Source organism: Marmota monax, unplaced genomic scaffold, assembly GCF_021218885.2.
Source record: "Marmota monax isolate L192 unplaced genomic scaffold, Marmota_monax_Labrador192_F-V1.1 WCK01_AAM20220418_F8-fsc00908, whole genome shotgun sequence".
Lineage (NCBI taxonomy): Eukaryota > Metazoa > Chordata > Mammalia > Rodentia > Sciuridae > Marmota > Marmota monax.
This window is the reverse complement of record NW_026693229.1, coordinates 64,139-88,997: the sequence shown is the minus strand read 5'-3', so window position 1 is coordinate 88,997 and position 24,859 is coordinate 64,139. Positions and strand designations below refer to the sequence as shown.

At 37.8% G+C, this 24,859-nt stretch overlaps 2 pseudogenes; one reads left to right on the top strand and one right to left on the bottom strand.

The window, feature by feature from the left end:
- The first annotated feature begins 4,130 nt into the window (after positions 1 to 4,130).
- LOC124100550 (tubulin alpha chain-like) lies at positions 4,131 to 7,402 on the top strand (annotated as a pseudogene).
- Positions 7,403 to 10,004: 2,602 nt separating this feature from the next.
- On the bottom strand, positions 10,005 to 20,671 carry LOC124100548 (olfactory receptor 7E178-like; annotated as a pseudogene).
- Between the last annotated feature and the right edge of the window lie 4,188 nt (positions 20,672 to 24,859).

The window sequence follows — 24,859 nt, the reverse complement described above, 5'->3', positions numbered from 1 at the left end:
TCTCTTTTACTTGAATCTTTTCCTCTGTCTGACTAACTTGAGAGACCTTCTCTTTTACTTGAATCATTATGTCTTCTTCTTCCTCTACCATTGTCTGAACTGAAGGCTTTGGACTAAGCAAACAAAATATGAACGTCCACAATGGCAATGTGCCAACTGGCAGAGTCCCTGGGCTTTTCTTTTCTATTCTTTTTAAATCTTCACCATGATGGTTCCATTGTGATATATTTAACAACTCCTCCTTAAAAAGCCATGGGCTACATTTTTGTATTGTATCAACGTATGCCCTGATTGTTCTTGATTTTACTGAGATGCCTCCTTCCTCTAACAATTTACTTAACACTCTTTCAGTTTGTTTTTTACTAATTTCTGATCCCATATTTCTACTATAATACAACCCAACAAGATGACGCCAAACAAAACCGAGACAGAATGAAATAAAAAGGGAACAACAAAAAGTCATTATAGCCTTTCTATCCTCCTGACATGGGCATCCGTCCTTTCTCCCTATCTGTTCCTCAGATGTAAATAGTTTTTCCTCAGATGTGAGCGGTTTTTCTTCCATCTTACACATCTCCAGGGACAGGCAACTTAAAACAAAAGTGAAACAAAATAACTAAAGAAGAATCTTAAAATGGCTACCCATCCTCTCGCCCTGCCCTCAGGGGCGAGCAGTTCACTTACCCTCAGTCGCTCCCCGTGCGAGCCACCAAATGCCGCAGTCTGGCTGGGCACAATCAGGAGCCACTTGTCAAAAGAAACTAACTTTATTTTTAGAACCACACACGACAAAGAAAATAGTCTCTCAGGAAAAACCCTCAGAGCCTCAACTGCCACCACCGGCTTTCCCCAAGCCTCTCTCTCCCCCACAAGCTTCTCTCCACCTCCCACAATCCTCCTGCTCTTGAGGCCGATTGGCTGGGTCACGTGGGCGGAGCCAAAAAAGTCCCCCAATGAGCAGCTCCGTGGTCTGAAAGGGCAGGGAAACAGTCCAATGAGCATCACCGCAGAGGAGCCAATCAGCTAGATGTTGCTGGGGCCGAGGAGCCAATCACCTAGATGTTGCTGGGGCCGCTGTGAGCCAATCATCAGCCAGCAGCTGGAAGTTTGCTGGCAGCTGGAAGTTTGCTGGCAGCTGGAAGTTTGCTGGGGCCCCTCAGGCTGTGGCTCTCAACACTACTCTTTAAGAAAAAATGTGAGAAGGTAGTAAGCTTCCTTTTTATTAAAAAAAATTTAATAAAAAGAAATTAAGAGGCAGTCCAAAGTATCTTGTTTTGTTCTAAGACCTTGGGACTAATTTCTTTGATTTGCAATATTTAAATGCTGTGTCTCCCCCTGCCAAGCAAAGAATAGGCTCTGGAGAATTGAAAATGAGAAAAGGAGATTTTTCTTCCCAAATACAGACCATATACATCTGGAGGACTGAAAATAAAATGTCCAATAAAGAAATAGGAAAACAGCAATGTCAGGTGACTGATGCTTTAGCTGAATAGCATGAAGAATAAACTTATTAGTAATAACACATTTATTTTTCCCTAAATTTATATATGCATCACACATTATCACATACAGAGGAGTAATAACACATTTATTTTTCCCTAAATTTATATATGCATCACACATTATCACATACAGAGGCCCTATTATCTATTTAATCCTTCCTCATTGGAGTTATCTCAACTAGAAATCAACTCAGATAACAATGCTGAGTCTCAGATACCAACACTTCCCCCACATCTCAGAAATGATAACAACAGTAGAAAGATTAAAAAAATAAATGGTTAGACTCTGAGTTGGGTCTAAATGTTTCATTATTTCCCAGCTGTCATAAAGTTTTTAGCAGAGGTCTTAACCACAGGTACAATTCAAGTTATATTTTTAAAGTCTTCCCAGTTCTGTGAGTAAGAATAAAATCAAGACCTCACATAAGGTGACCTTTTGAGATTTAGTGGGCTATTTACAAGCATGGACGACCATGTAGTCAGCTGTAAGGATGTTCCAGAGTGGGTACAAGACAGAGATCTGTGCTGAATTATCATGAGTCTCCCCTAATGTGACCTGTAGCTGTTCTTCCATAGTGCATGCAGCAGGCACCCCCACTGCTCGGCCCTGTGATCCCCAGGAATCCCAAAAGAAAGAACACAGTGGACAAGGCTCTCTTTCTGCTGGTAAGAGAAATGGCTGATTGGATTGTTGATGGGACAGCCTGCCAGGATTCTCCTGCATGATGCCCTGTGTCCATGGTCAGACAGCCCAATGTAAACATGGCTTTAATATTTTCTACCTATAAATGATTACAAGTTACATAAATATAATGCACATTTTCAATTTGCTTTTTTAAATATTTTTATTCATGCAGTAGTTATACATAGTAGTAGGATTTATTTTGATAAACCTATATATGCATGAAATATAATTTGCTTCATTTTAGTCCGCATTACTTTCTCATTTCTTCCCCATCTCCCATTCCCCTTCCTCTACTCTATGGGTCTTCCTTCTATTTTGGTATTGTTTTTAACTGGTGATTATAGATATACGTTAAGATGAAATTCACTGTGGTGTACTCATATATGTGCACACCATAATTTGGTCAACTTCATTCCATGGTTCTTCCTTTTCCCGTCCCTCCACCCTCCTCCTCTATCCTCTTCCTCTACTCCAGTGAACTCCCTTCTACTTTCACAGGATCCCTCCTTTTTTCCCTATTTTGCTCTAGCTTCTGTTTGTGAGAGAAAATGTACACTCATACATTGTTGGTGGGACTGCAAATTGGTACAACTACCCAGGAAAGTAGTGTGGAGATTGGCCAAAATCTAAGAATGGAATCACCATATGGCCTAGCTATCCTATTCCTTCGTATTTATCCTAACGAACTAAAATCAGCATTTCATAGTGATACAGGAACATCAATGTTTATAGCAGCTCAATTCACAATATCCAAATTATGGAACCAGCCCAGGTGCCCATCAACAGATGAATGGATAACGAAAATTTGGTATATATACACAATGGAGTTTTACTTAGTCATAAAGAAAAATTAAATTATGGCATTTTCTGGTAAATGGATAGAACTGGAAAACATCATGTTAAGTGGAAATAAGCCAGACACTTTTCATTTTGTATAAAACAGTAATAAAGTGGCCTACTAATTAAGTGAGATGCTACACATGAAATGAAACAAATGACAGAACACATTGTTCAGCACCTGGAACCGGAGAAGCTCTATGTATCAGTTCATGATCCTCTGGCTTTTATCATCCTCCTCATCGTCCTTATCATCACTATCATAGTCCCTTTTCAGTGCTTAGGAAACTCTTTAGAAGGACCCATTTTGTGATGTTGTGGGTGAGATTTATATGAGAAATAGAACCAATGTGGGTAGACAGCATATTTTGAATAAGATTTCTGATATTCCCACCTTAAACCAAAATGTAAACTTTACAATCCCCAAAGCTGAAATTTTCAGATGGTATCCTCCCATCTGGCTCTCCAAAATGTGATGTTCATCCTCATGGTGAAAAAACAATATTCCAATAATCCTTCCCACATCCTCTGGCCCCCTCTGCACTTACTGGGTTAGGCCGCTTCTCTGCTGGGTCATGACCAAGAAGTACAGATCCCAAGATCTACCCATGACTGGGGCTCAATTAGACTCAGGCCCTGTTCACGGCAATCATATGGATAAGGTATCAACTACGAGCTTCTTGATGCATTCAACCACAGCAGGAGACACAGTATGCAGCTCTCTGGGATGGACCATCAAAGAAAAACACTAAAGCCATGGGCTCTTTATTGATTATTAAAGGACCTTGGATGTTAAATGCACAGAGCTCATAATTAGCCAAATTAATCCATGTTGTCCCAGTCTCTGAGGACTTTCTAACATTAATGGAGGAAATGAATGTCCACAAAAGGGCTTGGACTTTCCCTCTACCTTGGAGGAAGTTCGTGTACTATTTGCTTCTTTCACCTCTACATTTTGTAAAGATACGTCTGCTTTTTTTATCCATTTTTATTGAGGTAAAGTATAAATAACAAAAAATCACCATTTTAACCATATTGAGTACCCACCCACCATGGTGGATATTTAATATGAATTCATAGTTTTAGTTAATTGTGCTCACATAATTATGCAATCATTGCCATCATCCAAATCCAGAAACTGCCTTATTAGCCAGATTGTGTCTTCCATCACTGCTTCCCTCAAATTTTATGGAGTCCTGAATGTTGAGATGACAGAAGGCCAGTCAAACCTATCCCCACACCCACTTTCCTTTAACCTCATATGCCCCTGTCATCTCTGCTGAGAAAGCCTACAATGAAGAGCTTACTGTAGCAGAGATCACCATTGCTTTTTTTGAGCCAGCCAACCTGATGGTGAACTGTGACACTTGCCATGATAAATACATAGATTGCTGCCTGTTTTAACTTGATGATGTTGTCCCCAAAGATGTTAATGCTGCCATTGTTGATATCAAAACCAAGCATACCATCCAGTTTGTGGATTGGTACCCTAATGACTTCAAGGGTAGCATTAGTCATTACCCTCCCTCTGTGGTATCTGGTGAAGACCTGGCCAAGGTACAGCAAGCTGTGTGTATGCTAAGCAACACCACAGCCATCGCTGAGGCCTGGGCTCACCCAGGTCACAATTTTAACCTGATGTAGGCCAACCGTGCCTCAGTTCACTGGTACATGGGCAAGGGGTTACAGTAAAGAGGACATGGCTGTCCAAGAGAAGGACCATGAGGAAGTTGAAACAGTGCTAAGAAAGAGGATGAGGGTAAGAGTATTCATCTTTCTGCTGCAATTTTACACTGTGTTGTCTTATATTTGTCTTATTTCTGCTTTTTGTAGCCCTGGACCATCAAAAATAGTGTTTCCATTCAAAAAGAGAAAGATTAGTTTCAGGCAGCCCACTATGGAGATGAGTCCACTGTGAATGTTGATGTTTATAGCCATCTTTGGAATTGTGGAGGATGAGAAATAGAAGTCAATCAAGGACAGGTTGGAGAAGAAAAATGTGTGGCTGTGCGGAGGTAGGAAACAGACAAATGATGAGCAGTTCCCAAGCACCATAACCACACACAGGGACAGGAATCATCCAAAGAGAAAAGGCTGCAACTCCAGAACACCTGAGAGCCCAGAGGAAAGATTCTGTCCCATGCGTAAGATTTTGTTCTTCTATATTGTTTGCACACCTTTTGGGAAATGTAAACAGGGTTGGGTGAAAGACATGAAAAAGCAAGCACTTACAACTCTGTTTATATTTTAATTCACACATTCACAAGTATTCACACCTGAAGTCCATACAACTTCAGCATTACTTCTCAGTTGTGACAGGCCCAGTCTTCTTAGAACTCTTGCATTACTGGTTTCTGTGACATTTATCTCCTATACACACCCCCTTTAGAGACAATCAACTGAGCAACATTAGTAGACTAAAAGTAGGAGAGATAACAAGTCCTTGATGGCTCTGTAATATATTCTATTCTTTGAAGAAGAAAATACAGAATAAAAAATGTCCATACCCTTTAAGGAAAGCCATTCTCGTTAAGATAAAATAAGAAGAGTCAAATATACCTCACTTTATTCCACAACAGTGGTACAAAACTGCATTTAGAATGCTTGTGAACTCTCTGTAAGAGCTAGGACTGCCCTATCTGAACTCTAGGTTAAAGTTGATAGCTTGTCATGTGCCATTTGTCCCAGGGTTTTTCATCATTCTTGGGTTTTCCATTTTCCCTTCTTTGTGGATAAAAGTGTTCAGTCAAATATGATTTATCTTTCTAAAATCACTTAATATATGACTCCTATTATTAATCTTGATAGATTTTAAATTTTGATAAATACACTTAGATTCCAAAAATCATATGTTCTGGTTTGGATGTAATGTGTCCCTCAAAAGCTCATGTATGAGACAATGCAAGAAGGTTTAGAGAACAAATGATTGGATTACCAGAGCCTTAACCCAATTGGTGAATTTATCACCTGATGGGATTAATTGAGTGGTAAGGCAGGTGAGGTGTGGCTGGAGGAGGTGGGGCATTGGGGGTGTGGCTTTGGGGTGTATATTTGTATCTGGAAAATAGAGATATCTCTCTCTCTCTGCTTTCTGATCACCACGTGAGCTGCTTCCCTCCCTCTTCTACCATGATGTTCAGCCTCACCTTGAACCCCAAGAAATGGTGCCAGGCTTCTGTGAACTGAGGCCTCTGAAACCATGAGCCCTTGAATAACTTTCCTCCTGTACAGTTTTACCTGTCAGGTCTTTCAGTCACAGCAGCAAAAAACCTGACTGAAATAACATACAACATTACTATCTACAAATGTGGTATTGGTACACACTACACTTACCTGTCAATGAGTAAAACATAATGAAATTATAAGAATAAAATCTTAAGGTTTTCATTTAATATAGGCTTATTTCTATCAACCTATTAAATCTCACTATAAAGCAGAGGTAGGTTACGAACCCTGACCCTTCCACAATCCAGAAAGGAGGCAGAGAAAAAACAGCTGACCACAAAAGTGGATGACAGAGTCAATGCTCTAAGAGTCAATACTGGACAGTCTGAGGTTTGGAGAGACTTGAAGTTTGGTTACTGGAGAAGAAAACAAGGACAGAGTTGCTTAACCCAAACCCATACCAGGGAGAGGGGCAACAGAGAGAGAAAGAAAGAGGAACAGCACATAAACTCACCTCCTTAATAAGAGGCAGAAAGGAAAGCAGACCAAATCAAAGCACAGCAGAAGCAGTGGAGGACAGCAGTTTAACTCAATTTGTGAGCTGAAAGCCATGCTGGGCATGGAAGTCTTTTTGTGGAATTCACAGCTGGTCAACATTCCTAGAAGGAATTAAGTCAACATAGCTTCTCCCCACCTTCAGATAGCAACAAATAAAACCAGAGGGAGAACCTCTGCAGTGGAACATCTCAGTCATCTGTCTGGAAGGAATTTATAGAGGAATGGCTACTAGATGAAAGTTCCTGCAAATCCCTCCCCCTCACTGTGGATAGCAGAGTGGGGATCTGAGAGCTGGTCACTCCCAGGAACTGCTAACCTAACCCAGAGCTTCACACAACCTCTGCAGCAGCTTGGGAAGAGATGGGAGTAGATGCCTGAGATTCACAACTCCTGGTAGTTGTCCTTGACAGGACAGCTGACTCAGTCCCAGGCAGCAGAAGGGCACTACAGCCAAGATTTGCAGGCACAGGCCACAGCTCACGTGATCTGCATTGGTCAGGGCAGGGACACTTCTACACCACAGACTACCATGGAGAGCCCACAACCACAGGTCCTGAGCTTGCAGACAGCCAACAGGTTCTATGCCAATTTGAAGAGGGCCCTGAGGAGGGGAACAGTGCATGGTGTCCAACTGCATTCAGAGCAACAGCCCTGATTCCTGTATCCTATACTCCTGCACCCAGTAGAAAGAGCCATCAGGGACAGCTCAGCACCCTCTGAGCATCCAGCCTCAGGCCCCTGGACTGACAAAGGAAAACTGTGAACTGGCTGATGAGGAGTCCATAGCAACCATGGGAGTAGCTCCTGTGCCCTGGCACCTTTGGGAAATAAAAAGCTGAAGAGTAATGGACATCTTCTAATGGCCCAAATCCTAATGAAGTCCAGAACAATAAAACCCAATATGAATTACCTTCTCCTTTGCACAGTTTACTATAAACAGCTCTAAAATCAACTTGGACCATACCTATATTATTCATTTTGATTTGATAATTGTTACCTTCATATTCAATATTGTGTCCCTGACCTATTTGATTGTATTTTTCTATGTTTTAAAGCATTGAGTGGAATCATTCCATACACCCACTCCTCTTAGCCCCTCTTTTCCTTTTATATTACCAGCTACTACCTCAAATTTTGCCCCCATTCATCTTTTTCTTCTTTTTTTACCTTGGTTTATATTATTCTTTTCTGTCTTTTCTCTTCTTTTGCCCAATTTTTCTCTCTTCCCCTTTAATACTTTATATAATGTGAGAGCAATTTTATTATCTTTAATAATTAACTTTTCAATCTATTCCAGAGTACTACTACAAGTTTATACCTGGATTAGAGGAACTGTGGAGAACACCATCAACAAGTTTTTGTTTTTCTGAAGGTTGACTAGTATGTGGCTTTTCTCTGAAGTGATTGTACTTAAGGGTTTAGTGTCATCTCTCAAAGTGGTGTGATCCTGGGAACTGCAGAGGACAAACACTGAGTGGAAGTGTCAATACATGGATATTCACCCAACCTAGGGCTTTATGGGAAGGTCACTAAATAGTCCCTTACACAAAACAGTAAGCTCACCTAAGTAGTTTACAACACAATACATATGGCCCTGAAATGTCTTGTTTACATCAACAGATGGATTTGATCCTATCTTTGAAGTATGTCCTTTACAACAGATGCTTTAACACATACACAGACTTTAACTGGAGGGAGCAACATCATTCAATCTGTCAGTTTATTATTACAACAATCCTTAAAAGGTCCTGCCTTTCTCTATATCACACTTAAGAATTTTTTATGATATGAAGGTGGACTATATTTGTTTCACTTCCAACAATTGATGGATATTCATCTTTACTATTAGACATGTATATTTGTTGTCCAAAGGAAAAATCAGTCATTATTTAAAACATTCTCATATTCTGAAGTTCTACTATTGAAACATCATTGTAGTCTGTACAGTAATAATCATGCCATAACAAATCACCAAGAAATTTTATCTGGTGTTATGAATAATATTTCTATTTTGTACCACTAAAAGAGAGAATGACCTACAATGGAAATGAGAAAATGAACATTTTAATCCCATATCGATCATCTGCTTCTATGTGCAGTAAGTATATAAATCTCTCCACCTCTCTGCTTAAACTCATTACTCAAAGTGGAGAGAATAACACTCATCTCCAGGCCATGTTGGCCACCTAATGAAAATAATTTCATTACAATGAAAAAAAATGAGCCTAATAATGAATAAAATTTTTCAAATGCCCTGGAGTCTGGAGTGATGTGAATTCAAAAATGTCTCAGGATGAATCATATTTACCTATACCCTTCTCTTTCTGCTTTTTCTTTAGCATATCCATAGAAATAACTTTTTAAATTTTATGAGCCATCCGATTATTATTTATACTCTCTGTTGTGGCAAAATGCACATAATAAAAATTTATCATTTCAACCATGCTTTAATTCACAGTTTGATGGTATTAATTGCATTCATATTGATAGGAAACTATCACCAAGATCCATTCACAGAAATTCTTCCTCTTTCTAAACTGAAACTTTATACCCCTTTTTAAGTTATGGGACCAGAAAAGGTATGTAACAGAAAAACTGATAAATAAAATGTGGAATATATTCACAATGGAGTTTTACTCAGCCATAAAGAAGAATAAAATTGTGGCATTTGCTAGTTAAGTGGGTGGAACTGGAGATATCATGCTAAGTGAAATAAGCCAGACTCAGAAGTCAAAGGCCAAATATTTTCTCTCATGTGTGGAAGCTAGAAGGAAATATGGAAAACAAATGAGGGTAGAAGATCTTGAAAATAGAAAGCAGATCAGTGGAGTGAGGTAGGGGATTGAGAGGGAGGGAGGACAGATGGGAAAAGGGAGAAATAGTGGAATAAAATTGACCAAACCATGCCATGAACATATATTTATGTATATTTGTAAACCACCAACTTTAAAAAAATCAATAAAAGAGTACCAAAGTGAGGAAGGGAAGCAGGTGAAGGGAAAAGGGAGGGAAGGTAGAAGTACATAGATTGAAATGGAACAAATGTATAACTATAATGCAGTAATAAAAACATTTTTCAAATTCCCTTTAATCTTGTCCAAAAACCCCAACAACCACCATTCCACAATGAAACATGAGAAATTAAAGTTATCAACTAGAAAATAATGTAACCAAAGGGGTGGGATTTACAGGTCTAGGTGCTAGCTTTTATTGCTTTTTCCAAACTATCCATCAAATGGACATCAAAGATCCTGAGGTTAGATGATTCTACTGTGGAGCCTCTTTAGGGTACTTTTAATGTCCCTGTTCCGCAGGCTGTAGATGAAGGGGTTCAGCATGGGGGTGACAACTGTGTACATCACCAAAGCCACTGCAGCTTTTCTAGAAGAATGTGACACAGCTGAACCAAGGTACACTCCAAAGCCTGTTCCATAAAATAAACAAACAACTGATAGGTGAGACCCACAGGTAGAGAAGGCTTTATATTTCCCACCTGAGGATGGGATTCTCAGAATAGTGGAAACTATTTTATAGTAAGAGAAAAGGATTCCTGAGATGGGAAAAACACCAAATAGAGCACCAACAAAATACATTACTATGATATTGATGAAGGTGCCAGAACAGGAAAGACTGAGGACCTGAGAAGGGTCACAGAAAAAATTAGCAATTTTGACATCCTTGAAGGTAGTAAACTGTAATGCAATCAAATTGTGCAGCTGGGATTCCAAAAGGCTAACCAAAAAAGACACCAAAACTAAAAGCCAAAAAGTCGAGGGTTCATAATGGTTGGATAATGCAGGGGGTGACAGATGGCCACAAAATGGTCATAGGCCATCACAGTCAGAAGCAGATCATCCATGCATCCAAAAATGAGAAAAAGAGACATCTGTGTCAGGCAGCCCACATAGGAGATCCTTCTACTGTGAGTTTGGAGGTTTACAATCATCTTCGGAACAGTGGTAGAGGTAAAACAGATGTCAGCCAAGGACAGATTGGGGAGGAAGAAGTACATAGGGGTGTGGAGGTTGGAGTCAAAGCTGACGGCCAGAACTATGAGTAGGTTCCCAAACACTGTGATCAGGTACATGGTCAGGAACAGTCCAAAGAGGATAGGTTGCAATTCTGGATCAGCTGAGACACCCAGGAGATGGAAGTCTAAGGTGTCTGTTACATTTAGTGCTTCTATAATGTTTGGACACCTTTAACATAGAAAAGAGGATGGGGAAAAGGAAACAAATTAGCAAGTGTTGAGCACTCCATATATGCATTTAGTTCAAGCCTTCACAAGTAGTTATCCACATTGAGGTCAATACACATTAAACAATATTTCACATTGTGACATCTTGGAACTCTCTCATTATTGTTTTTCTATCCTTCACTTCCTCTTGTACATACCTACTTTATTATTATTATTATTCCACCCACAGCCTCACCCATACTAGGCAAGCCATCTACCCCTGAGCTACCTCCCCAGCCCCTTTTTGTTTCATTTTGATACAGGGTCTTGCTAAGTTACCCAGGTTGGTCTCTAACTTGCCTCAGGCCCCTGAGGATCTAGGAATCAGTGGGCAACACCTAACCTACCCTCCTCAACACACTCAAGTGAACAATGTTAGAAGGCCCCTAACACCAGGTGTAACAAGTTCATAGTCACAGTAGCATACAGATTAACTCTGGGGAAAAAATGTGAGAAATATGTTTTCTCCTTTTAGAAATAAAGTTTATTTTAATTAAAGTAAAGTAAAAAGCAGTCTAATATACCTTATCACATTCTAAGACAATGGTACAAGTTCCGATAATGCAGAATATATATCAACCACTTCATAAGGGCTAAAACTGCATAATGGAAACACTAAATTGATAGTTCGTAATCATAACACATACTTATGGGCCAGTTTTCTTCCAGGATTCTGTCCTTCTAGATATTCTAATTTCCCTCCTTTGTGGATCTAAGTTCTCAGTCTAAAACTCTTTGTCTTTTATGAATCATTCAATAGCAATTATCAAGAGTATAAGCAATAATAAATGTTGGCAAGAACATGGGGAAAAAGGTACACTAATACATTGCTGGTGGGACTGCAAATTGGTACAATCAATCTGGAAAGCAGTATTGAGATTCCTCAGAAAACTTGCAATGGAAATATTACTTGACCCAGCTATCCCACTCCTCAGTTTATACCCAAAGGACTTAAAATCAGCATATTACAGGTAATGCAGCCCCTTCAATATTTACATCAGCTCAATTCACAATAGCTAAACTATGGAACCAACCTAGGTGCCCTTCAACAGATGAATGAATAAAGAAAATGTGGTATACATACACAATAGAATATTACTGAGCCTTAAAGAAGAATGATATTATGGCATTTGCAGGTAAATGGATGGAAGTGAACAATATAATGCTAAGCAAAATAAGCCAGTCCCAAAGAACCAAAGACCAAATGTTTTCTCTGATATGCAACACTAAGTCACAATAAGCGGGGGGTGGGGGGGGTCCTAGGGAAGAATTGAAGTACTTTGGATAAGGCAGAGGGCAGTGAAGGGAGGGGAGGGCATACAGGGGTAGGAAAGATAGGAGAATAAATTGGACTTTATTACCCTATGTGCATATATGACTACCCAACCAGTGTGATTCTACATCATGTGCAATCAGAAGAATGAGAAGTTACACTCCATTTATATGTGATGTGTCAAAATGCATTCTACTGACATGTATAACTAATTAGAACCAAAAAATTAAAATTAAAATAAAGAAATACACACAATGACATAGATAAAAAGAATATTGTTAAAGGTAGATTTTTCAAAAAATGAAATTATTCAGTAAAAGGAAAAAAAGAATCACTTATTATATTACTATTATCCTTGGTTTAGACAAACTTAATTTTTTAAAAAATATGGTTTAGGCAACTGCACACAGTCAATGCCATCATAGACCAGATATGTGGCACTAGTGTACCCTTCACCTGACACTGATTAAATAATGAAGAATTTATAATACTTTGGATGTCTTTTTTTATTTTATACCATAACAGTGGAATCAACCCCATAAACATCTAGTGAGGAAAACAGTTCTTTGCACTTTTCATATTATAATCTACAGTGACCTGCTGCTGTGCTTCACTGTTTCTCTAATCATAAATCCTCTCACAGTTGAGAACTTAAGCACCGGGGATACCCCAAAGCCACATTTCAGTCCCAACCTTTTTTTAAATTCTTTTTATTTATTTTAATTAGTTATACATGACAGTAGAATGCATTTATGCACTTTGATATATCATACATAGATGGGACATAATTTCATTTTTCTGAGTTTTACATGTTGCAGAATCACATTGGTCATGCACTCACATATATACATACAGTAACAATTTATGTTAATTCTACTATCTTTCCTATCCTCACATCTCCTCCCCTCCCTTCACTTCCCTCTAACTAATCTAAGGTAACACTCTTCTTCCTTAGTGCCCCCCACCTTATTGTGAATTAGCATCTGCATATTAGAGAAAACATTTGGTCTTTGGTTTTGTGGGATTGGCTTATTTCACTTAGCATGATATTTTCCAACTCCAACAATTTACTGTAAAATGCCATAATTTCACTCTTATTTAAAGCTGAGTAATACTCCATTGAGTGTATGTATGTATGTCTGCGTGTATGTATATAAGTGTGTTTGTGTGTGTGTGTGTGTGTGTGTGTGTGTGTGTGTATATATATATATATATATATATATATCACATTTTCTTTTTCCATTCATCTATTGAGGGACACCTAGGTTGGTTCCATAGACTAGCTATTGTGAATTGAGCTGTTATAAACATTGATGTGGCTGTGTCACTATAGTAATGCCAACCTTTTTACATATACATTTTCACATCAATTCTTTTACTTTAGCTATGTGAGGGAAACTCAGACTCATTACTTTGTCAGGCATCACTGGGATTTAATCGGGATAAAAGTCAAACAAGAAAAGTCTGGGGACAGATTTATAAACACATGGGAACATATTTCCCATATGAAAAAATGGGGAAAATAAATACATAACTTATAATGTTGTTTTAAGAAATTTTGAAATTTTTGAAATTGCTTAAATAGTGTTTCTTGAATCTCATATATCTGTTTATTTACTCATGTAAATTTTAAAATATTTAGATACCCTTGGATTAGGCCAAAATCAACTTCATCAGAATATATGTATATACAGTTTTTGGAAAACCGAAGTTCTCAGTTATGCAAATATTCCAAAGAAATTGACACAGGTGAATTAAAATAGGTTAAAAATAATAATCCAGGGCTTATATATTATTGTATAAATTATGATTAATGTAATATGATATTATAGTAAATTATATTATTAATATGATATACTTACACTTTTATTTCATATACCATATTTAACTTTTCTACATGTTTCACAACTGGGAATGATGAGACAAAATGGGTTAAACCAAGATAGAGAATCACTGCCTAAGAATATTTTCTGGCACTTAAAAATGGTGCAATAATATTACCTATAATTATCATAAATAAAATACCAATTTGAAAATATAAACACTGAGGAATCTTTGCTTCATAACTAAAAGCATATTGAGATTTGAATTACCACTGATGAAATCTGAGTCCTTGTTATCTCTGCATGATTTCATTCTCCTTCACAGCTCTCCCTCAATGGCAGTCACAGTCATTTGATAGGTAGATGTCATTGTTAATGTTTCCATGACAATATTGATTTAAAAATCCATATATTTTTCTTAAAAACTTACCAAAGAAGCCCTAAGACTCAATCTAAGTAGTATATAAGGCAACATCTACTGCCCCTGAATGGCCTACTTGACATCAATATGTGCTTTTAAGTCTCTCCCTGTAGTACACACATTTCTGGCACTATAGCTGATACCTAGCAAGACCTGAGAGACATCATTTAACTTGTAAGCTTATTGTTAATGACAATCCTTTCAAAATTCTTGTACCCCTCAACTTACCCAAGAGAGAACTGTTATATAATATGTAGTTAGAGGACAGTATTTTAACCACAAGATATTTGTGGTGCCGCATAATATAATATACCATATACCCTCAGTCAGTAGTGCCTAGTGAGAAAGAAGTCTTATCTGGGGTGACAGGAAAGGGAAATAACTGGTTTATTTAGGAGACAACCTGTCCAGCTTCTCCTGCCCAATGTCCTGAGTCAGTAACCAGACAGCTCAATCAAACATGGGTTCAGTGTGTTCAACGGGAACACCTAATACAAGTTACATAAACAGCTGTGCTCCTTTCTATTCTATAAATATGATAATGTGGAATTTAAACTTTGTAGAAGACTTGGCAGATGAAAGAATCTATGTAAAACACATAGCTAAGCACCTTGTTGAACTTGGGAATCTCTCAGTAATGGCTCATTATATAGGGATACTATCCTAACACTCATCCTCATCCCCCTCAACACCTTCATAAACCTTCTGTATTCCTTAGAACACAGTTTAAAAGGATAGATTTTCTCCCCTCCTGGATAGAATCTATGGGAATTAGAATCAGTGTGAAGGAAAGCAAAACTGAATGAGATTTCTGCTGTTCTCATTACAACCAATTATATAAACTCACAGTCCTTATAACTGCAATTTTGTATTCTGTTATTCTCCCACCTATACCCAAACTGCATGCTTCTCCTGACAAAGAGGAAGCAATGATTGGACATTCCCTCTTCCATTCTTCATCTCCCACAGCATTTACTGACTCATGCTGTGCATCTGGGAGGTCATGACCTGCAGAGCAGATGCACACCCTGCCAGGTGTGCAATGACCTCCTGCTTCACCTTCAGGATTAATATCAACACAACCTCAGACAGCAGCTTTCTGATGCAAACAACCTTGGAAGGAGGAGACATGCTGCAGTCCCGCTGCAGCAAAATAGCCAGGAGGTGACGAACAACTTGAGTAGATTGATACAGCACGAGTGGGAGCCCTTTATTGCAGGACAGGAGAAGTATTTATACATTCCACACAGCTTATCTAATTAGCATAAACTAGATACATCAGTCAACCAATAAGGAATCTCCACACTTAATGGCTTGCTTTTGTTACTTCTCAAACCACTCCCTCTGGCATTTTGCCAGGCACCATCCAGACTTGTTTAAGAACTCTAACATTCCCCTGGCTAAATGCCAGGTGTTATTTTGACTTGTTTACAGACTCTAACAGAGACACAGCTGTGGAGCCCACTGGACTGGAGCCATCAAACTGAAGACCTGCGGGCACTGGCTGATTATTGACTATTATATGTCTTGGAGGCTCAATGCACAGAGCTCATAATTAGTTATTACAATTTTTTACAAACTCTAAGGACTTGCTAATATTAATGGTGGAAGAAGAGGAGAAAATGAATATCAGTAAATGTTCTTCACCTTTTACTAATGAAAAGTTCATATGTACTCCTCATTTCTTTCATTTCTCTTTTTTAAAAACTCATACACTTTTCAGTTCCACTCTTACTATGATAAATTCTTAAATTACTATTTTATTGGTGCATAATTATACATAGTAGTTGGTTTCACGGTGGCATGCTCATCCATGTACATTTTATGATTTCATCAGTTTCAATTCCTCGTACCTCTCTAGTCCTCTCCTCCTCCCTGCCCTTGAGCAACTACCTCTCCCATACCTGTATCTCTTCTATTTTCATGAGATCCACTTTCCCCCCCTTTTTCCCTTTTTTATCTATAGATTTCACATATAAGACAAAACCACCCTGGACATTAAGAGTCTGTCTTTATTCACTTAACCTGATGTTCTCGAGTTCCATCCATTTTCCTAAAAGTGGCATAATTTTGTTATTATTTACAGTTAAATAAATCTCCATTGTGTACAATATACCATTTTTTCTTTATCTATCCATCTGTTGACAGACTCTTAGGCTTGTTTCACATACATAAATTGTGTATCATTCACAATACACATGTAAATTCAGTACATATGTATGGTTCCACATACATATTAATTTTGCTACTATAAACATGGGAATGCATGCATCTCTAGAGTATGCTCATCTTAATTCTTTGGATAAATACTGAGGGGTGGTATGCCTGGGTCATAAGATGGTTCTTTTCAGGAAACTCCATGCTGATTTTCACCATTGTTATACTTATTTACAGTCCCACCAACAGTGCATATGAGTTCTGTTTTCCCCAATTCTTCACCAACATTTATTATTATTTATATTCTTGATTATCATCATTCTGACTAGAGTGAGATGAAATCTCAGTGTAGTTTTGTGGGGGGGTTGTTTTGGGTTTTGTTTTTACAATATAAATTTATTCTTTCCAGCACTTTAACGGATACACAGCAAAACCTGAGAGAGGGGCATCATTTAGCTTGTAAATTTAATAAAAATCTTTTCAAAATTTTTGTACCTCTCATTTTCACATGTGGAAACTGTGTAATATGTAGATAGAGAACAGTATGTTAATCACAATTTATAAATATTCAATTTACTATTAATCACCTACATTTATTGTCATATATATGCATATACATATATACATATACACATATGTATATGCATACACCAACCACTTTTTTATCCATTCATCTATAGACAGGCACCTGTGCTCATTCCATAACTTCACTATTATAGACTGAACTTCTATAAGAATCTCCATACTGCTTTACAGAGTGATTATACTAATTTTCAATCCCACTAACAATGTATGAGTATACTCTTTTCTATAAATCCTCACCAGCACTTATTACTATTTTTATTCTTGATAATTGTCATTCTGATACAAGTGAGAGGAAATGTCAATGTAGTTTTCATTCACATTTCCCTGGTGGCTAGGAATGTTTAACATTTTTTCAATATATTTTTTGGTCATTTGTATTTCTTCTTTTGAGAAGTGCTTATATAGCTCTTTTGCCCATTTATTAATGGGGTTATTTAGTGTTGGCTATTAAGATTTTTGAGTTTGTAATATATTCTGGATATTAATTCCCTGTCAGAGGAGCAGCTGGCAAAGATCTTCTCCCATTCTGTAGGCTCTTTCTTCACATTCTTCCTTCCTTTGCTGTGAATAAGTTTTTGTTTGTTTGTGTAATATTTATTTTTTTATTTGTAGTTTGACACAATAACTTTATTTTATTTATTTATTTTTATATGGTGCTGAGGATCATACCCAGGGCCTTTCATGTGCTAGGCAAGCACTCTACTGCTGAGCCACATCCCCAGTCCCTGTGAATAAGTTTTTAATTTAATTCTATCCACTTAATTATTTTTGGTTTTATTTCTTGCACTTTAGAAGTCTTGTAAATGAAGTCAGTGCCTGTATCAATATGTTGGAATGTTAAGCCTGTGTTTTCTTCTAGCCATTACAGAGTTTTTGGTCTAATTCCTGGGTCATTCACCAACTTTTGTGAGTTTACTTTTGTGCAGGGTGAAATACAGAGATCTAGTTCCATTCTTCTGCATATTTATATCAACTTTCCCTGAACCATTTGTTACAGAATTATCAGGGGCACCTTTGTCGAATATCAGGAACTTATCTATGTGAGTTTGTCTCTGTGTCTTCTATTCTATTCCATTGGTCTTCATATATGCATTAGTGCTGATGCCATGGTGGTTTTGTTACTATAGCTCTGTAGTATAATTTGAAGTCCAGTATTGTGATGCCCCCAACATCAACCTTTTTCTCCAGATTGCTTTAGTTTTTATGGGTCTCCTATACTTCCAAATGAATTTTAGAAGTATTTTTTTTTGGTTCTGTGAAAAATGTTATTGATATTGAGGATTGCATTGCACAGAATATGTATAGCACTTTTATTAGTATGGCCATTTTGACAATATTAATTCTGTCTCTCCAAGAACATGGGAGTTCTTTCCAGCTTCTAAGATCTTCAATTTCTTTCTTTGGTATTCTAAAATTTTCATTGTGGAGATCTCTTACCTCCATGGACTTATTCCCAAATGGTTTTTCCTTGAGATTATTATAGATGGAAAAATTTTTCTGGTATTTTTTTTTTGTCAGCAGAGTCATTATTGGCACACAGGAAAGCAATTGATTTACATATTGAGTTTCACACAGCCATAAAGAAGAATGAAATTATGGAATTTGCTGGTAAATGAATGAACTGGAGAACATGCTAAGTGAAATAAACCAGACCCAGAAAATTAAGGGTCAAATGTTTTCTCTCATATGCAGAAGCTAAACCAAAATAAAAAAAGAGGAAGGAATGAAATTAACAAAATTATGCTGTGTACATATATGAATATGCCACAGTGAATTCCATCTTAATGTACATCTGTAAAGTACTAATTTTTTAAAAAAGTATGAATAAATAAACAGAAAACCAATACAGTAGTGAGGAGAGGAATGGGGGAGGGAGACAGGAAGGAAAAAGAGAGGTACTGAGGACAGAAATGAAGCAAATATTCCATGCATGTGCATTAAAATGAACCCCAATATTATATATAATTCACTAATTTTTAAAATGTGTTTTGGGGGTGGAGTCATGCCTGGAAAAATCCACATATGACTTCCATTCACACGTCATGAGCTTCTTTGTCTTATGTGCCCTGGACTTGGTGAATATCCAGGTATTGGTACTTTATTCAACAGGTTTCCTCTGCTCTTCCTAGTACCAGCACCACTTTGAGAGAAGGCACTAAACCTTATTTACTAAATACTTAAGGTCAAAGTCATGTGCTGATCAACCTTAGGGAAAACAAAAACTTGCTGAAAATAGTCTCCATACTTCCTCTAATCCAGGTATACAATTATTGTAATGCTCTGGAGTAGATTGATAAATAAGCTATTAAAGACAGTACAATTACTATATACATTTCATAGGAAGTGAAACAGGGAGGAGAAAAATGGGCAAATAAAAGAAAGATAGGGAAGAATAATACACACCAAGGTAAAAAGATAAAATTATGGATGGAGAATGGATTTGAGGAAGCTGCAAGTAATTTAGGAGGGAAAAGAGAAACTAAGAAGAACAAGTGTAAATAAACTACTCCAAGAAAATGAACATAGAGTGATTCCAGTTAATATTTTAAATACAGTTAATACTTTAAATACAGATAAAACATTAGAAGAAATACAATCAAATGGGTTATGGACACAATGTTAAATACTAGTACATTTATCAACCCATAATGAAAAATAACATATGCAAGGTCAAATTTGACTTTAGAGCTAATTATAATAATCCAGGCCAAAGTGAAGAAATTTCTTTTTAAGTTTTCCTCATTTGGACTTCATCAGGATTTGGGACCTTTAGAAAATGTCCACCACTCTTCAGCTTTGAATCCTGCTACAGGTGCTGTGGCACAAGAGCTACTTCCCTGGTTGCTATATATTTATCACCAGCCAGTTCTTGTTCATTAGCCCTTCAAGAAAGCAAGCATGAGCCTGCATGATTGAAGGAGGCTGTACTGTGTCTGCTGGCTGTTTCTATTGGATCCAGTGCAGTGCTCAAGGCTGTCACACTGATTGCTATGGGACACTGTGCACCTACTCACCTCCAAAGAGGTTTCTTTAAAGAATCATAGAGGCAGGTGGCTGTCTGAAAGTGTGAGACCTGTTATCTGGGGCTGTCTGTGCTTGGTCTGTTGTGCAGAAGCCTTCCCCTTGGCTGATGTGGATCCCTAGGGTACCATCTCTTTGACTCAGATATAGAGTTAGTTGGCCCACCTGCATCTGAGTTCCTGGTGCCCATGGCAGTGAATCGCTGGTGCCTGCTGCCCCCTGCTGGGACTTTTTGGAGCAGTCATATCAAAGCACTTGGTGGCCACCTGCACCTGTGGGGCCTGTGGGTGAAGGCTGTCTGCAGCACAGAATCCTCCAATGAGGCTGATATAGATGACTGAAGTACTATCCCTGTGACTGGGATAGACAGTGGATAGCCAGCCTGCATCTGAGCTCTTACTACCCATGGTTGTTAATCGTTGACACCTGCTCCCTCCACTGGCACTGACTAAGGGTGATGCAGTTGAAACACCTGGCAGTTGCTTGTAGGTTGAGACTTTTTGTGAACTATCCATGGCCTCCATTATAAATGGTGCCACTCAATGTGGTTTTAGCTGTCACCATAATGGGGATAGCATGTCATTTGGCCCATCTTTACCTGAGCTCCTGCGGAGACTGTGTGGAGCATCTGGGTTAGGGCTGGCACTCCCTGAGAATCAGCTCCATCCCAACCCTCTTATCTACAGAGAGAGGGAGTGGGGTTCAGTAATTTTCAGCAAACAGTCATCCCCCACAAGATCCCTCTAGATGTATGACTGAGACAACTCATTCAGAGATATGCCCTTTGGTCTCATCTGTTGCTATCTGAAGGTGGGGAGAAGCTGTGTTAATTTAATTTCTCCTAGGGAACCTGGCTGGTTGTGGCTGCCATGCCTGGTGCAGCTTCAGTCCACCACGTGGGTTAAATTGCTTGATCTCCTGTACTGTGTTTATTGTTCTTGTCCTATTTTAACTTGGTCTGCTTTTCTTTCCAGTTGCTGTAAAGAAGGTAAGCCATGTGCTTTTCCTCCCTCTCTTCCTGCCTGTGTTACTCTTCCCCTCTGACCCCACCATTAGTCAAGGTTTAGGATCAAGGAATTATGTCCTTGTTTCCAACTCTGATAATCAAACTCCAAGTCTCTCTGGCCTCCAACTGTCCAATATTGAGTTCTGAAGTCTGTACTCTGTCATCCACCTCTCTGGTCAGCTGTTCTTTAGTGTCTTCCTCATCACCACACAATATGTGGCACATAAGCAATGTTTAGAGCCAAATAAATATTTTGACATTATTTTTTTTAAATGTAGAATTTAACCACTAAGGAAATAGTAAGTCTACTGATAAATATAATTGTCAAGGGACACTGAAAACTTAGAATGATATTGAAAGTCTACAATGTGTCTCATACCAAGCAACAAGGTTTTCCTATCCCTTCTCTTTGTATCTCCTTTGATTTTTTTTACTTCTTATGAAAAATCTCTGGCACAGTTGGAAGAATTGAATGCTGTAGATGTTGTTAAGTGAAAGAACAGGAGATTTGTGTCCATGACACAGGCATAGTCACGTTCAATCTTGCCCCTTATTCTATGGCACATTCCTGAATAGGAGGAAAGTACACTCAGGAATGTGCCACATGTGTTGCATCCATGCCAATTATGGTTAGGATTTGTGTACAATGCAATAGCCTATTTGATGTTCAACACACATTTTAATTTTTGTTGTCCATGGTGCCACAAATGGTATAGCCTCTGGGAAATCAGAAATTCAAGAGAATTAATCATTTCTCTGCAAATACACAGCATATATTTATTTGAGGACCAAATTAAAGAGCAACATTATAGAAATTGGAATGCAATAACTTCAGGTTACAAGACATTTTAGTTAAATGATATGATAACACTTATTATTAATAATAGCTATCTCACTTACATTTGTCTCTATTTTATACTTTGATCACATATTTATTACACATCACCCATTATCTTTTTAATCCATACTCAATGCAGTTGTGTCAACTGGAATTCAACTCAGATGATAAAGCTGAATCTCAGGGACACTAACAACCTGCTCTATGTCCACAAAATAATAAATTGAGCCAACAGCAGTCAAAAGTAAGTTGCTGAATTGAAATTTAATATCTAAAGCACCAAGCAATAGAATCAACGCACCTAGTTTCAAACCCTGCTTAAAGAAAAAAAAAGTAAGTTGTTGATCTCAGAGTTAAGATGCACTAATCTTTTTCATTGCTTCCCAGAAACCAGAATATTTTAAACAGAGGTTCATAGATCTTAATGGAAGATACATCTCAGGTACATTTTTAAACTTTTTTCAGTTTCCTAATTAGCAATAAAATCAAGAACTGATCAAATCAAGTGGGACAATTATAAGAATGTAGACAGCCTCAATGATATCCTAGAAAAGGAGTAAGAGGGAGATCTGTGCTGAATTATTTTGCACCCACTTTTTGTTTTATCTTTTCTTCTGACCTCAGCCATTCTTCCTAAATTGGTGCAGACTAGATGTTTAGCTTTGCTGTATCTTAAACATAGGTCTACTGATAAATATAATTTATCATGGATTGAAATCCTCTTACTTTAGTTACATGAAGATAACCTGCTTCATTATTTTGTCAGGTCTTGCTATGCTTGAATTGGTCCCAACCAGATGCAACAGTTTCTGACATTAGACTGTTCTGCTATAAACTCTCTTCAGGGCACATTTAATGTCCCTGTTCCTCAGGCTGTAGATGAAGGGATTCAGCATGGGGGTGACCACAGTATACATCACTGAGGCCACTGTACCCTTCCTGGGAGAATGTGATACAGTTGATCCAAGGTACACTCCAAAGCCTGTTCCATAAAATAAGCAAACAACTGACAGGTGAGAACCACAGGTAGAGAAAGCTTTAAATGTCCCACCTGAGGAAGGGATTTTCAGAATGGAGGAAATAATTTTATAATAAGAGAAAAAATACCTGAAATGGGAAAAAACTGAACATGGTGCCAACAAAATGTTTGACAATGTTCTTAGAGAAGGTATCAGAACATAATAGATTAAGGAGTTCAGAAGGGTCACAGAAGAAGTTAGAAACTTCTACATCCTTGAAGTTGGTAAATTGTAAGATAGTCAAATTATGCAGCTGGGAGTCCAAAAGGCTAAACAAAAAAGATGTCAAAACTAATAAGCCACAGAGAGAATCCAGGGTTCATAATGACTGAGTAATGCAGGGGGTGACAGATGGCCACAAAACGAACAAAGGCCATACAGTCAGAAGCATATCATCCATACATGCAAAAATGGCAAAAAGAGACATTTGTTTAAGGCAGCCCACGTAGGAAATGACTCTACTGTGAATCTGAATGTCCATAATCATCTTTGGGACTGTGGTGGACATGAAGAATATGTCAGCCAATGACAGGCTGGAGAGGAAGAAGTACATGGGGGTGTGGAGGTGGGAGTCAGAGCTGATGGCCAGGATGATGAGCAGGATCCCAAACACTGTGACCAGGTACATGGACAGGAAAAGTCCAAAGAGGAGAAGCTGCAATTCTGGATCATCTGAGGATTCCATGAGCTAAAATTCTGAAATGTGTGTTAGATTTTGTGTTTCCATAGTGCTAGAACACCTTTAGATAGGAAAAAGTGTAGGAAAAAAAGCAAAAACATAAATGGGCACCCAGCACCCTGTATATATTTAAATTCTAGTTATGTATTCACACTTGAGGTCTATACACAAAAAGTACTCAATTGTGGAAATTTTAATCTTCTTAGCCTCTTTCTTTATTGCAGGCTCTTCTATCCACACCCATTTTAGAGGCATTGACTAGAACAATGTTAGAAGTTGAGGAGCATTATCAGTTTCACTGATGCATAGATTGAAATCCTCTTACTTAAGTTACATGAAGATAACCTGCTTCATTACTTTGTCAGGTTTTGGTATGTTTGAATTGGGGGAAATGAAAAAGAGAAAAAAAAACAGGTATAATGAAAACTCACACAGGCAATTTCCACATCTGTAAAGTGGGTATAATATATAACTATCTTATATGGTGTTGTAAGAAAATAGTTAAAAAACATTTAAATACTCTGACATGTGAATGCTAATTTTGGACTAGAAAAAATTAGGGAATGAAGGGAGAGAAGGGGGCTTGTTGGTAAGAAGGATGGGAAAATCAATCAGACATTATTACCCTAGGTGCATATATGATTACATGACCCGTGTAACTCTACATCATGAGCAACCAGACTAATGAGAAGTTATACTCCATTTATGTATGATGTGTCAAAATGCACTCTACTGACATGTATAACTAATTAGAGTAAATAAAAATATTTTAAAATCATTTAAATAGCATAACTTGTGGTTCTCAGTCTCATTAATTTATTTACCTATGGATATTTTAGAATATCCAGATACCCTAGCCTCACACTAAAATAAATTCAATCAGAATTGCATTTGAAATTTGGAGCAGTTTCTTCTTAACAAGCATTGAGAACCAATGCCATAGAATATTTCCTGGCACATTCCCTATGAATATCAACAATTGTTATGAAGAATACACACTGTCTACATAAAAGTACAAACATTTGATAATATTCACATCAGGACTAACATTTG